Source organism: Lepidochelys olivacea (genome assembly GCF_965140295.1).
Source record: "Lepidochelys olivacea isolate rLepOli2 genome assembly, chromosome: 2".
In the NCBI taxonomy this organism is placed as follows: domain Eukaryota; kingdom Metazoa; phylum Chordata; order Testudines; family Cheloniidae; genus Lepidochelys; species Lepidochelys olivacea.
In genome coordinates, this window is record NC_140412.1 from 149,407,039 (window position 1) to 149,419,876 (window position 12,838).

The following is a 12,838-nucleotide window of genomic DNA, read 5'->3' on the forward strand; positions in this document are numbered from 1 at the left end:
TTGAGGGGGGAAAGGCCTTTTATCAATAGAGAAATTACAAATGTGGAGGAAAGATGTTAGGCAATAGAGCTCTAAAATGAAGTTTTGGTGAAGTGAGCTGGGCAAATACTGCAAAATCTCTGGTTTCAGAGTAGCAGCCATGTTAGTCTGTATTCGCAAAAAGAAAAGGAGTACTTGTAGCACCTTAGAGACTAACCAATTTATTTGAGCATAAGCTTTCGTGAGCTACAGCTCACTTCATTGGATGCATACTGTGGAAAGTGTAGAAGATCTTTTTATACACACAAAGCATGAAAAAATACCTCCCCCAACTGGATTTGTGCTGGAAATGGCTCAACTTGATTATCATACACATTGTAAGGAGAGTGATCACTTTAGATAAGCTATTACCAGCAGGAGAGTTGGGTGGAGCGAGGTATTTTTTCATGCTTTGTGTATAAAAAGATCTTCTACACTTTCCACAGTATGCATCCGATGAAGTGAGCTGTAGCTCACGAAAGCTTATGCTCAAATAAATTGGTTAGTCTAAGGTGCCACAGGTACGCCTTTTCTTTTTGCAAAATCTCTGAGTATTCACTAATTTAAAAATGAACTTGTTTCAGCTGTAATCATGTATGTCCCTTGTGTTAGCTTTCCTCAAATATTTAAGTGACTGTGCTTGAGGGGCATAAACGAGTGCTGACAACACATTTCAAACTTGCAGATTTAGAGTACTTATGGATAATGCATTTTAAACTTGCATGCACCTGCAGTGATTTTATTTGGGGTAGAATACAGTTTGACAAAGGATATCACACCACCCTCCTCCCACTACAACCCTGACACAGAATCAATTAGAGTGCCTGAAATCTGGTATCACTTTTCACAACTGAGCTACATACAGAAATAATTTGTGAATGTAATTAGAGATAATTTAAACACTATACCCAGATAATAAACCTTACATTAGCCTAATACCTTAGCTGCAGCAAGTAAAAGGTTTGCAATTTCTACTCCCTATTTAACTGCTACATCTCTCTATAATCTACCTCATTCAGCTTTAAGGTTCCACAGGCATCTTCATTTTCTCCTCTTGATTATTATGAAGGTGGTAGCACCCAACCTCAACTTCAAAGTTGCAACCCTTTTCCTATTATAAGCTCTAATTTTCACCTTCCTTTGACATGTACAAATAAAAACAATAGGTCTGAAAAGTGCTATGGCAGAGCTGGGCCCAAGACTGAATTTCTCTGATAGAATTCTGGTACTACTTATCTCTAAGAATTGGTTGGATGCTTCTACTTCACACATTCTAATGACTTTTTGTTGTCTCACTATTCACAAGCTTCAGGGATACAGATATGCAAGTCACTGGGCACTTAGTAGTATTCCATTAGATTTAGGATCCCCCCAAGGCTACGATAGCTGTAGGGTTCTGTTCTGGAATGGCAGTTCTGGCAAGCCACTTTGATTGCCTGCATACTAGTTTTCTCTGGCTTCCCAGTCCAGCATTTCCTGCTTGTCATTCATAGCAGGTCCATTTCTGGGGAAACTGAATTCCTAAGTCATTTAATAGATGAGCCCATGCTCCTTGTTCTGATGGAGGTGTCAGGCTTTCAGCAATTCAGGGCATAGGTAAGATGACTGTCTAGCTACTGCTGATTTTCTTCATCAATACACCATTTGGCCTAGGATAAGAAACAGTGGGTTGGAAACTAGGAGACAATGCATCCTCTCACTAAATGGCATTAATACTTCTGTATTTCACAACCATTAATGAATGAAACTTCGTATCCCTACCCTAGATGGAGGCAGCTATGAGATTCCTATCTCACATTCAGTAACTCAGGCCCAAAAAGTTTGCATAAGAACACTTCTGACGGAGACTCGATTTCTATTTTGAATTCTAACATAGGAGACCCAAGTTTCATCCACTTAGCCAAGCACCTAGATGTAATATATCCTTTTTGAGAGGCAGTCTGACTATGTTTGCAGACTGAGGCTACTGCTATCTAGTCACATTTACAAAACATTTGAGACCTACAGATGAATATTATGTAAATCATAGTAGAAAATAGCACCCAAGCATCAGGCAGTCAGTTCTCTACTAAACCACGTGCTATTCCCAGAGTCAAGAAGAGAACCCAGAAATCTTTATATGCAGTGTTCTATTGCTGGTTAATGAATAATTGCATATTGTGCAATTTCTGTGGATTAAATGAGGCAGGAGTCTACAGGAAGAGAAAGGATGGTCCTGTGTTTAAGGCAGTTTTCTAAAATTCAGGAGAACTGGGGTTTGGTGCCAAGCTCTGTGACAGGCTTCCTTTGTACTGCTGGGAATGCATTGAAATCAGAGGTGGTCACTGACTTTATTTTATGGATGCTTGTCTTGTGACACCTAGAACCTGACTTTTAGAAGTGGTGAATGCTCACCACATCCAGTGAAGTCAATGGCATCTGTGGGTGCTCAACACCTCAAATATTAGGCCCTTGGTGTCTTAAGGTGAGTGCACACCAGATACTGAAATCAGTAGTTCACCATAGTATCTCAGAGTATCAGAATGTCTAGGTGCTTTTGAAAGCTGCTTCTCAGAACCTATCTGCACCTTTAGGTGCCTAAATACCTTTAAAATTTAAGTGCCTTAGATGCTCAAGACCCATTTTCAAAAGTGTCTGTGTGACATAAAAGCCTAAATCCCATTGACTTTCTTGGAGACTCTACAATTCTCAGTGGCCAAGTCTAAGGAAAATGGTATTTAGGCTCCTAAGTCACGCACTTTTGAAAGAACTCTCTGGCATTGCAATGCAGATACACAGAATTAAGGTTGCAGAGGCCACAGAATTAATCTCTCTTGTTCTGAGAAAAAATGATGTAAGCATGAAAAAGATTCAAATAAAAAAAATGTACATGGATATCAAGGTTGTAGCTACACAACAGTGCTCCTCATGCTGCTTGTGCCCTTCTTGAAGATCAGAGGATCAGTCCCCAAAGGAAGCTTAAAAACCATGAGAAACCTGGGAAATGCAGAATTAATTTTACTTTCCCCATAGAATATAACCATACAACTTTAATTCTAGTCTCATAGGGATTTAGATTTATTAGGAACTGGGGAAACTTTTGGGATAAGAGGAGCCTATACAGGAAGGATGGGCTCCACCTAAACCAAAGTGGATCCAGACTGCTGGCACTTAACATTAAAAAGTTTACAGAGCAGTTTTTAAACTAAGATGGGGGAAAGCCGATTGCTGCAGAGGTGCACGTGGGTCGGACAGAGATTTGTCTTAGAGGAAAGTCTATTGATAGAGATTTTCTAGGTTTTAGTCAGGAGGAGAGGATGGAAGAGTTATGGGACAGATCAGACGAGAAACATTCACAAAGAATCTGACACATCAGAAAGGGGCAGACAAATAAACAGTGACAAGTTTTTAAAGGGCTTGTACATAAATGCTAGAAGTCTAAATAATAAGATGGGTGAACTAGAGTGCCTCATGTTAAAGGAGGATATTGATATAATAGGCATCACCGAAACCTGATGGAGTGAGGACAATCAATGGGACACAATCATTCTGGGCATGAAGGATTCCCGCATGACCTTGCAGACCCTGGGCCTTTATGTACTGCTGGCCAAAGCCAAGTTCAAGCCACAGCCCTGCCTAAGCTTCTCAGCCTAGATATAAGCCTGCCTATAACAGGTTTAAGGACCGGAAGGGGCGCCCTCAATGGCGTCGCGTCCTGCCCCTCAACCTGGGCCTGCTAAGAGCAAGCAGGCGGGAAAAAGGTGTTTTTGATGGGGCACCGGGAGGTACCCAGGCAACTCCCGAGTGGACTTCCCTTCCACAATCGCTTATGTGCTTTCCTCTTGAAATGGTCACTACTAACCTCGGACCAATGGGTCCTCAACACGCTGCAGTTTGTCTCACCCCCGCCCAACTGCCCCCCATCCCTCGCTGGTCTGGGGGTCCCCATCACATGTGGGCCTGTTAGAGCATGAGGTGGGTTGGCTCCTCAGTTTGGGAGCTGTGGAAATGGTGCCCGGGGAGTTCAAGGGCAAGGGGTTTTACTCCCATTATTTCCTTATCCCCAAGGCGAAAGGGGGTCTCAGGCCTATCCTGGATCTGCGGGACCCGAACGAGTTCATGGTCAAGCTCAAGTTCCGCATGGTCTCCCTGGCCTCTGTCATACCCTCCTTAGACCCCGGGGATTGGTATGCGGCCCTGGAGGATGCATATTTCCATATTCATATATTCGAGGGGCACAGGCGCTTCCTCTGGTTCCTAGTAGGGCAGAACCACTATCGGTTCAAGTTCTTCCCGTTTGGCCTATCCACTGCCCCCAGGGTGTTCACGAAGTGTATGTCAGTGATGGCGACCTACCTCAGGCGCCAGGGGGCCCAGATCTTCCCCTACCTGGATGACTGGCTGGTCAAGATGCAGGACCACGTGGTACTCCTTCTGTCCACTTGCGCCAACTTGGATCTGTTGGTAAACAAGGCCAAGTCAACATTAATTCCAGTCCAGCGCATAGAGTTCCTGGATGCCTCAACTGCTACAGCCTCCCTCCGGGCAGGTTCGAGACCCTGAAAGGGCTAATCGGCTCGGTCTTGAAATTTCCTGTGACAATGGCCACGGCATGTCTACAGCTCCTTGGTCACATGTTGGCGTGCACGTACATAGTATGCTACGCCAGACTCCGGATGAGGCCCCTCCAACTTTGATTGGCCTCACAGTTTTCCCTGGCCTGGGACAGTATGGACAAAGTCCTCTCTGTCCCCGACCCAGTGATCGCCTCCCTACGGTGGTGGTCCTCCCCAGGCAACATGCTCCAAGGGGTCCCCTTCCGGGACTTAGCCTCATCACTATAGCTAGTGTGAGACGCTTTGGACCTGGGTTGGGGGGCCCATATGGGGACAATTCAGACCCAAAGGCTGTGGTCAACCATGGAGTTGTCCCTTCATATGAATGTCAGGGAGCTCAAGTTGGTACGCCTGGCATGTGTGGCTTTCCGCTCATGCTTACAGGGCAAGATAATCAGGGTCCTCACGGACAACACGGCATCGATGTTTTACATCCTCATCTTTACTTGCTTCCTTGCTTTACATCAATGTTTTACAGCCTCGATCAACAGGCAAGGCGGGACCCAGTCCTTGGCCCTCTGCCAAGAAGCCCTCAGGCTGTGGGACTTCTGTCTAGCCCATGACATCTCCCTGAGGGCCTTCCACCTGCTGGGAGCCCGCAACATGTGGGCCGATTGTTTGAGCAGGGATTTCTCCTCCCAGCATGAGTGGTCTCTCCACTTGGAGGTGGCTCACCAGACCTTCTGAGCGTGGGGAATTCCCCAGGTGGACCTGTTCTCGATGAGGCAGAATAGGCGTTGCCCTGGGTTCTGCTCCAGGGTGGGTTTGGGACGGGATGCTATCTCAGATGCCTTCCTCCTGCCATGGTCAGGCCAGCTTCTCTATGCTTTCTCCCCATTCCCCCTGATCAGCAAGAGAAGGTGAAGTTAGACAAGGCACAGGTCATTTTAATCACCCCGGCTTGGCCTTGGCAGCATTGGTACAGGACCTTCATGAGCCTAGTGGTGGCCCCCGCCGCGGCCGTTGCCTCTCCGCACAGACTTGCTCTCCCAGAACCGAGGCCATCTCCTCCACCCCAACTTAGAGGCTCTCCGCCTCATGGTGTGGCTGCTCAATGGCTAGGTGGGGAGGAGCGGGCATGTTCAGGAGGGGTCCAATATGTCCTTCTGGAAAGTCGGCGGCCGTCTACACGCTGAGCCTAATTAGCAAAGTGGTCCAGGTTCTCCAGGTGGGCTGTTGAGCAGGGTGTTTTCCCAGTGGCCACCCTGATTCAGCTTATCCTGGATTACCTCCTCCACCTAAGGACCCAGGGCCTGGCCCCCTCCTCGGTCAAGATGCACCTGGCGGCCATATCGGCCTTCCATCTGCCGGTGCAGGATTGTACGGTGTTCTCCCATACTTTGACCGGACGGTTCCTCAAGGGATTGGACCATCTTTTCCCATATGCTAGGTCCCCTATCCCACAGTGGGATCTGAACTTGTGTTGTCCCGTCTCACGGGACCCCCCTTTGAACCTCTGGCCACATGCTCCTGGTCTCATCTTTCATGGAAGGTGGCCTTCCTGGTGGCCATCACATCAACCAGACAGGTATCGGAGCTCAGGGCTCTGACCTCTGGACCCCCATACATGGTTTTTCACAAGGATAAGGTCCAGCTCTGCCCACACCCCACGTTCCTCCCTAATGTGGTCTCTGCCTTTCACATGGGCCAGGACATCTTCCTGCCTGTCCTCTTCCCCAAGCCTCATGCATCCAATGAGGAACTCGTCCTCCATATGTGCATAGGGCACTAGCTTTCTATCTGCAATGGACTAAGCTGTTCAGTCTTCGCAACTGTTTATTGCTTTGGCTGAGTACATGAAGGGGCGGTTGATCTCCACCCAGCACCTCTCTCTGGATCACCTCGTGCATCCGCACCTGTTACGATCTGGCAGGAGTTCCTCCGCCACCGATTGTGAAGGCACACTCAACGCGAGTACAGGCCTTGTCAGCTGCCTTCGTGGCCCACGTCCCAATTCAGGACATCTGTAGGGCCACTGCCTGGTCCTGTGTTCACACGTTCACGTCGCACTATGCGATTGTCTCTCAAACCAGAGACGACGCTGGGTTTAGTAGGGCTGTACTCCGTCCCAGGAATCTGTGAACTCCTTCCCACCTCCAACAGATATAGCTTGGAATCACCTACTGTGGAATACGCATAAGCAATCAAGCGAAGAAGAAAAGACAGTTACCTTTTTGCATAACTGGTGTTCTTTGAGATGTGCTCATGTCTATTCCACATCCTGCCCCTCTGTTGGAGTTGTCCAGCAAGAAGGAATCGAGGGCATGCAGCTCCCCTTATACTGTGCCATGGAGGCACCACTTCAAGGGACGCAGCTGTGCTCTCCCTACGGGTACTGCTAGGGGAAAAATTTCCGGCACCGGTGCACACGGCGAGCATGCACACCTACTGTGGAATAGACATGAGCAACACATCTCGAAGAACACCAGTTATGGAAAAAGGTAACTAATATAGAGTTAAGGAAGTTATTGCATATGAATAAGTTGTGCTCACCCCCTCAGGGAACAGAACCTTATCTGACCAATCACAATCAATGAACAGAACTCAAATTTAAAATCAAGTGCTGACTTACCACAGCAAAGTGTTCATAGTCACTTTGGATAGTGAAAATAACCAAAACCAAAAGAGCTCAAAAGTTATTGAGGGGATCCTAATAATGAATAAAGTTTCCCAAGATGATGGATGATTTTTTACATTATATGAACAAATTAAGGATTGAGGCCCAAATTTGCTGAGCACCTAGTCCTCAGTGAAATCATTGATCTTTAAAACTGTAACTCTAACTTCTTGAAGTTTTAAGTTCAGAAATCTATATTGAGCAAAGAAATAAATTCCAAGGGCTGGTAGTTAGCTTTGTTCCATGACCCCATTCCAACTGCTTTGTGCAGTTCAGGGAGTGCAAAGTATTTGGAAGTCTACCCTAATGAAGCAGCTGGGGATTTTCCCAGTAAAGTGATACAGTGGAGTCACATCATACGCACATTTAACTTACGCAAATTCGCACTATACTATAGTAACTAAACTATATGCACTCGGCAAAAAAAAAAAAAAAGAAAAACAACAATTTAAATACTGTAGCGCGGGCGATTCTGCCCACTATTCCACTCAATGGAGTGTATGCCCTAGAGTGAGCTTGAGATGGGAGACATGAATTTGCTGTTTCCTCAGTCGGTCTTAGTTCCCACATGCCTCTCATAGTGTGAGCATCTTGCCACGCTGAGTGTGATTCTAGTGTTTAAAGATACTTACTGTATTTTTCATTTAACATGGCCCCTAAATGCAAGCCAACTACTTCATCTGGTGCTCAACTGAAGAAACAGTGATTTGTTCCAATGGTGGAGGAAAAACTGGCTGTGTTGGATTATTGAGAGACGGTATGTCGGTGTCCAACGTGGTGCATAAATATGGCCACAACAAATCTAGCATCTGTGCCATCAAGATTAGAGAGAGAGAAATTCATCAAGCCATGGCATAAAGTGCTCCAGTAACTGCTAAGGTGATGAGCCAGGTGTGTAAGACTTCAGTGAAGACTGAAAAGGCATTAAACTTATGGCGGGAAGACATGAACTGTAAACGTCTGCCTATCGATGGCAACATGTTGCAAGAAAAGGCTCTTAGCCTCTACGCGCTGTTCAAACCTCCTGCCAAAGAGGGACAGCTTTCTGATGAAAAGGAATTCAAAGCCAGGCAAGGTTGGCTTAACAGTTTTAGGAACCGCTTCAACCTCAAAAACGTGCAGACTACTGATGAAGCTGCATTTGCCAAAGAAGAGGCAGCAAAAGCCTACCCCAAACAATTGAAGAAAATCATAGAAGAAAAGGGCTATCTTCCGGAACAAGTTTTTAAATGCTGATGAGACTGGGCTCTTCTGAAAAAAAATGCCCAACCGCACTTACATTTCAAAATCAGAAAGACCAGCCCCTGGCTTCAAAGCAGCTAAAGACCATGTGACTGTTGTTTTGTGGCAATGTGGCTGGGCATTTAATAAAGCCAGGCTTGCTCTACAGGACTGCAAATCCCTGTGCCCTAAAAGACAAGAACAAAAATCTCCTGTCTGTGTTCTGGCAATCAAATAAAAAGGCTTGGGTGACGGCAGCATTATTTCTGGATTGGTTCCAATTCTGGAGATCAAGCGGTACCTCGAAGAGAAAGGACTTGACTTTAAAGTGTTGCTGATTGTAGACAATGCTCCTGGCCACCCGAGGCACTCCGGTTTGCACATAAAGACGTTGAAATTGTCTTTCTCCCCCTCAATACCACCTCCATCCTCTCGACCAAGGCGTGATTCGCTGTTTCAAGGCCACGTACATGAGGCTTACATTCTCATGGATACGTAGCGCTATGGATGCTGATCCCAATCTTAATGTGATGGAGTGCTGGAAGTCCTTTAACATTGCCGATTGCATCACTTATATAAACAGGCAATGCATTCAATCAAGCCTGAAACAGTCAATGCATGTTGGCGAAACCTATTTTAAGGGTCTCCTGACCATTGACAAAGAAGTGAAACACATTGTTCAGGTGGCCAGGCAAGTGGGTGGTGATTGCTTCCTCAAGGAAGCAAATGAAGAATTAATTGAGGGCCATAGAGAAACATTGACTAACGAAGAGTTAGAGGAACTGATAAAATCATCTACAGAAGACGAAGATGTTGACAATGAACAGGAAGAGCCAGCAAGTTGGAATCTTCAGAAATTTGCTGAAGTGTTCCAAGCAGCGAAACACTTGAATGATTTAATTTCTGAATACGATCCCTCTATGGAACGGAGCCTCAAAATCACATGTAGTATTATGGACTATTTGAGACCGTATCAAGAAAAGTTTGTGCAGCTCAAGAGACAACAGCAACATTTGCTGATCACCATGTTTTTCAAGGAAAAACAACCAGCAGCAGATGAGCCTATGTAATCAACTTCTCGAGCTGAACCAGAGCCAGCCACTTCACCATTGTCATAGTCGTCGTAGACTAGCAAGAATATCCAGGATGAATGGTGAGTGGTTAGGTTTACTATTTTCCTTTTTTATTCTTTCATTGTTCGTTCTCTTGCTCTCTTTTATGTAATTAAAAATACTATAAAATTATATTTTGGATATGTTCTCTTTATTATATACTGTACATTACTGTATACATTTAAACATATTACTGTACAGGGTTGTACAGTATACACAAAACCATGTACAGTATACTGTACTTTATGGGCAATTTACAGGACTTTCAAGGGTAATTTTGACTATATGCGATTTTTGCCTTACGCGCTGACTTTAGAACCTAACACCCGTGTAAGATGTGACTCCACTGTACCTCTATACAGCATAAAGCTGGCATCTTCAGCTCTACACTGCTTGTTCCTTTCTGTGTAATGGGTATATTGGAGGAGGCTGGGACAGGAGAGACTGTGGCTGGAATATCCTTACCACCAGCAGTTTAGAACAGGTATGCCACATTTATGGATGCTTTATGTTGCTGTAGAAGTGCAAAGTGGCTAGAGTGTTCTGGAAAATTCTGAATATGTCCTTTGTAACAATAAAAGCTACTTTCACAAGTGTTTTTCTTAAATCTGTACATGTAATACATGACATATGTAGTTTGCTAAAAATGAAGTGGGACAGCCTTTACTTAAAGTCAGTTGCCATTAGATTGATTATGTTTCTGGATGACAAACCAAAGGTTTACAGCAATAGCCAATTCACCACCTTATCACTGAGCAATTCCACCTGATTTTCTGGAGTTCTCAAATTTTGGAAACAATACTGATTTTTATTCTCTGGGCCAATATTATGGAGAGGTGGTCATCTTTTTTTGGATGGTATAAAGTATGTCATGCAAGTTACTTTGTATCACTAACTAGTACAGAAGCATGTCCATATGTTACAGATTGCCTTGTACCTGGAAGAGGAGGTTATAGAGACAAGTTACACAAATATCTATATAGCACTGCACTGAGGATAGGAATTGAACAAGGGAAAGCCCCATATCTATTCTTAAATCCTGAGATCCTGAATTCCCACTTTGAGGTTGGTCTAATTCCCAAAGGTAATCTTTGTTTTCAATTAAAGACAAAATGATCACTTCACTAAAATGAGTGTTGCCTAGGTGAAAGTCATCATGATCTAGTTATATTTATGTGCAAACAGAATATCATCCCAAACAGTAATATATTTTTTCAGTGCTTGAAAGTGGCCAAATTCCTGAAGCTGAACATAATTATGAGCAAAACTGATTGGGATGAAGAAAATTAAACAGAACATAAATAATTGGGAGGTGTATGTGTACATATGTAAATTTCATCTCAATCAATTTTGCTCATGGTTGTTTTATGCTGCCTACCACCTTTACTAGGATCACAAAAGGTGGCTTTGTCAGTTTAAATAAGAGGTAATCCTGGTTAAGAACAGATGTGAAAGCAACAATAAAAAGTGTTGTATATAACTGAGAATGTTTTTGATGAAGCTTGAAAAATGTAGATGAAAAAAGAAATTTTTGCAAAAAATATTTAGTCAAAAAATCATTTTTTGCTGAAAGTTTTTTTTTTTTAAAGAAAATGTTTTTACCAGTTCTAGTAACAACCCTGCCTGGATTAACAGAATTAGGGTTGACTTGTCAAGGTGGCTGCCACTTTCCATTTAATTTTTTGAGAATTAGTTTTTATAGTGAAAATTATGTCTTGTACATTATATAATTAACAATCTTAGCTGATTTTCAGGTCTGTCATTTTGGAACAGCACAAGTTGTTTAAAAAAAAATGTGAACCAAAACCCCACCATGATAGGCCTGCACATTTGTCAATGAAAGGGAGGGGTGTATCAAACTTCTGTCCTGAAACTGAATTCACCTTGTTAGGAGTGCAGCATTTTCAATTTGCTGATTGCCAAAGAACTTATCCAGTCAAGACCAAAGAAGTTTTGTGCTTGCTTCTTTCAATATGGCAACTAACCTTCTTATTGGATTCTCAGATCCCCAAATCAGAATACTCTATTCTCTGATAGTTACTTGGTAGGCAGCATGTATATAGTCTGCTTCAGGATTGGTACATTTCCATTTCTATCTCCATTAAATCCTGTTTCTTTTCCCATCTAGCTTGGTGAAGTCAATATTCAGGGCTTAGAGAAAAGCTGATATTATATATCTGGCTGATACATATGGTCTCAAAGGGCTGTACTCTTTTACAGAATTAAAGAAAATAGAGGTGCTACCCAGATCCCATTTTCTTACTTAACTTCAGTTCAGATGCTTCATAGAATCACAAAAATGTGAAACAGGTATTGGTCTATGTCTTTCACTCCTGGAATCCATTCTGAACACCCAGATTCCTGTAAAGATTGGATATCTCCCATAAACAAATTATTAATTAGAATAGGAACTTTTGTTAGACCTCAGGTCAGAGGGGTGTGGGAATGTTTTTGTCAGGAGCTTCTCAGATAGGTCACTTTTGGAGTACAGAATGTAACCCAATCCGCTTTATCTCCTTGGAAATCAGCATTTCGGCAAATCATCTCCAGGGAAGAAAAAAACAGCAAAATGACATAAAATTGACACTTGATATAAGGACTGGAAACCATTCTGAACTCTCCATCTGAGTGAATTCAAGAGACAGAAGTTTCAGGGATATAGCCCACAGCAAAATTATAGGAGTTTAGAGGGAGATTTCGGACCCTCTCAGAAGACAGGATGGGCAGAGAGGGCCAGATAGTTATCTGGTGAAAATCAGCATAGTTTCACTGAAGTCAGTTTTACATAAGCTAAGGTTCTGGCGAGCATCTTAAGAAAATTATTATTAATGTTTGATTATTTTTTTGAGGAAAGGGAAGTAGTTTGGGACAATGAGTACACTTAAAGACACTCATTCTTTTGATCTTATAACAGCAGGCACTCATCTCTTGAGCACCTCCTGCTGCTGCCTGTAGTACTGCAGGCCTTTTCCCACTTAATGTATAGAATCATAGAAGCTTAGGGTTGGAAGAGACCTCATGAGGTCATCTAGTCCAACCCCCTGCTCAAAGCAGGACCAACACCAACTAATCATGACAGCCAGGGCTTTGGCAAGTCGGGCCTTAAAAACCTTTAAGGATGGAGATTCCACCACCTCCCTAGGTAACCCATTCCAGTGATTCATCAACCTCCTAGTGAAATAGTGTTTCCAAATATCCAACCTAGACCTCTCCCACTGCAATTTGAGACCATTACGCCTTGTTCTGTCATCTGCCACCACTGAGAACAGCCTAGC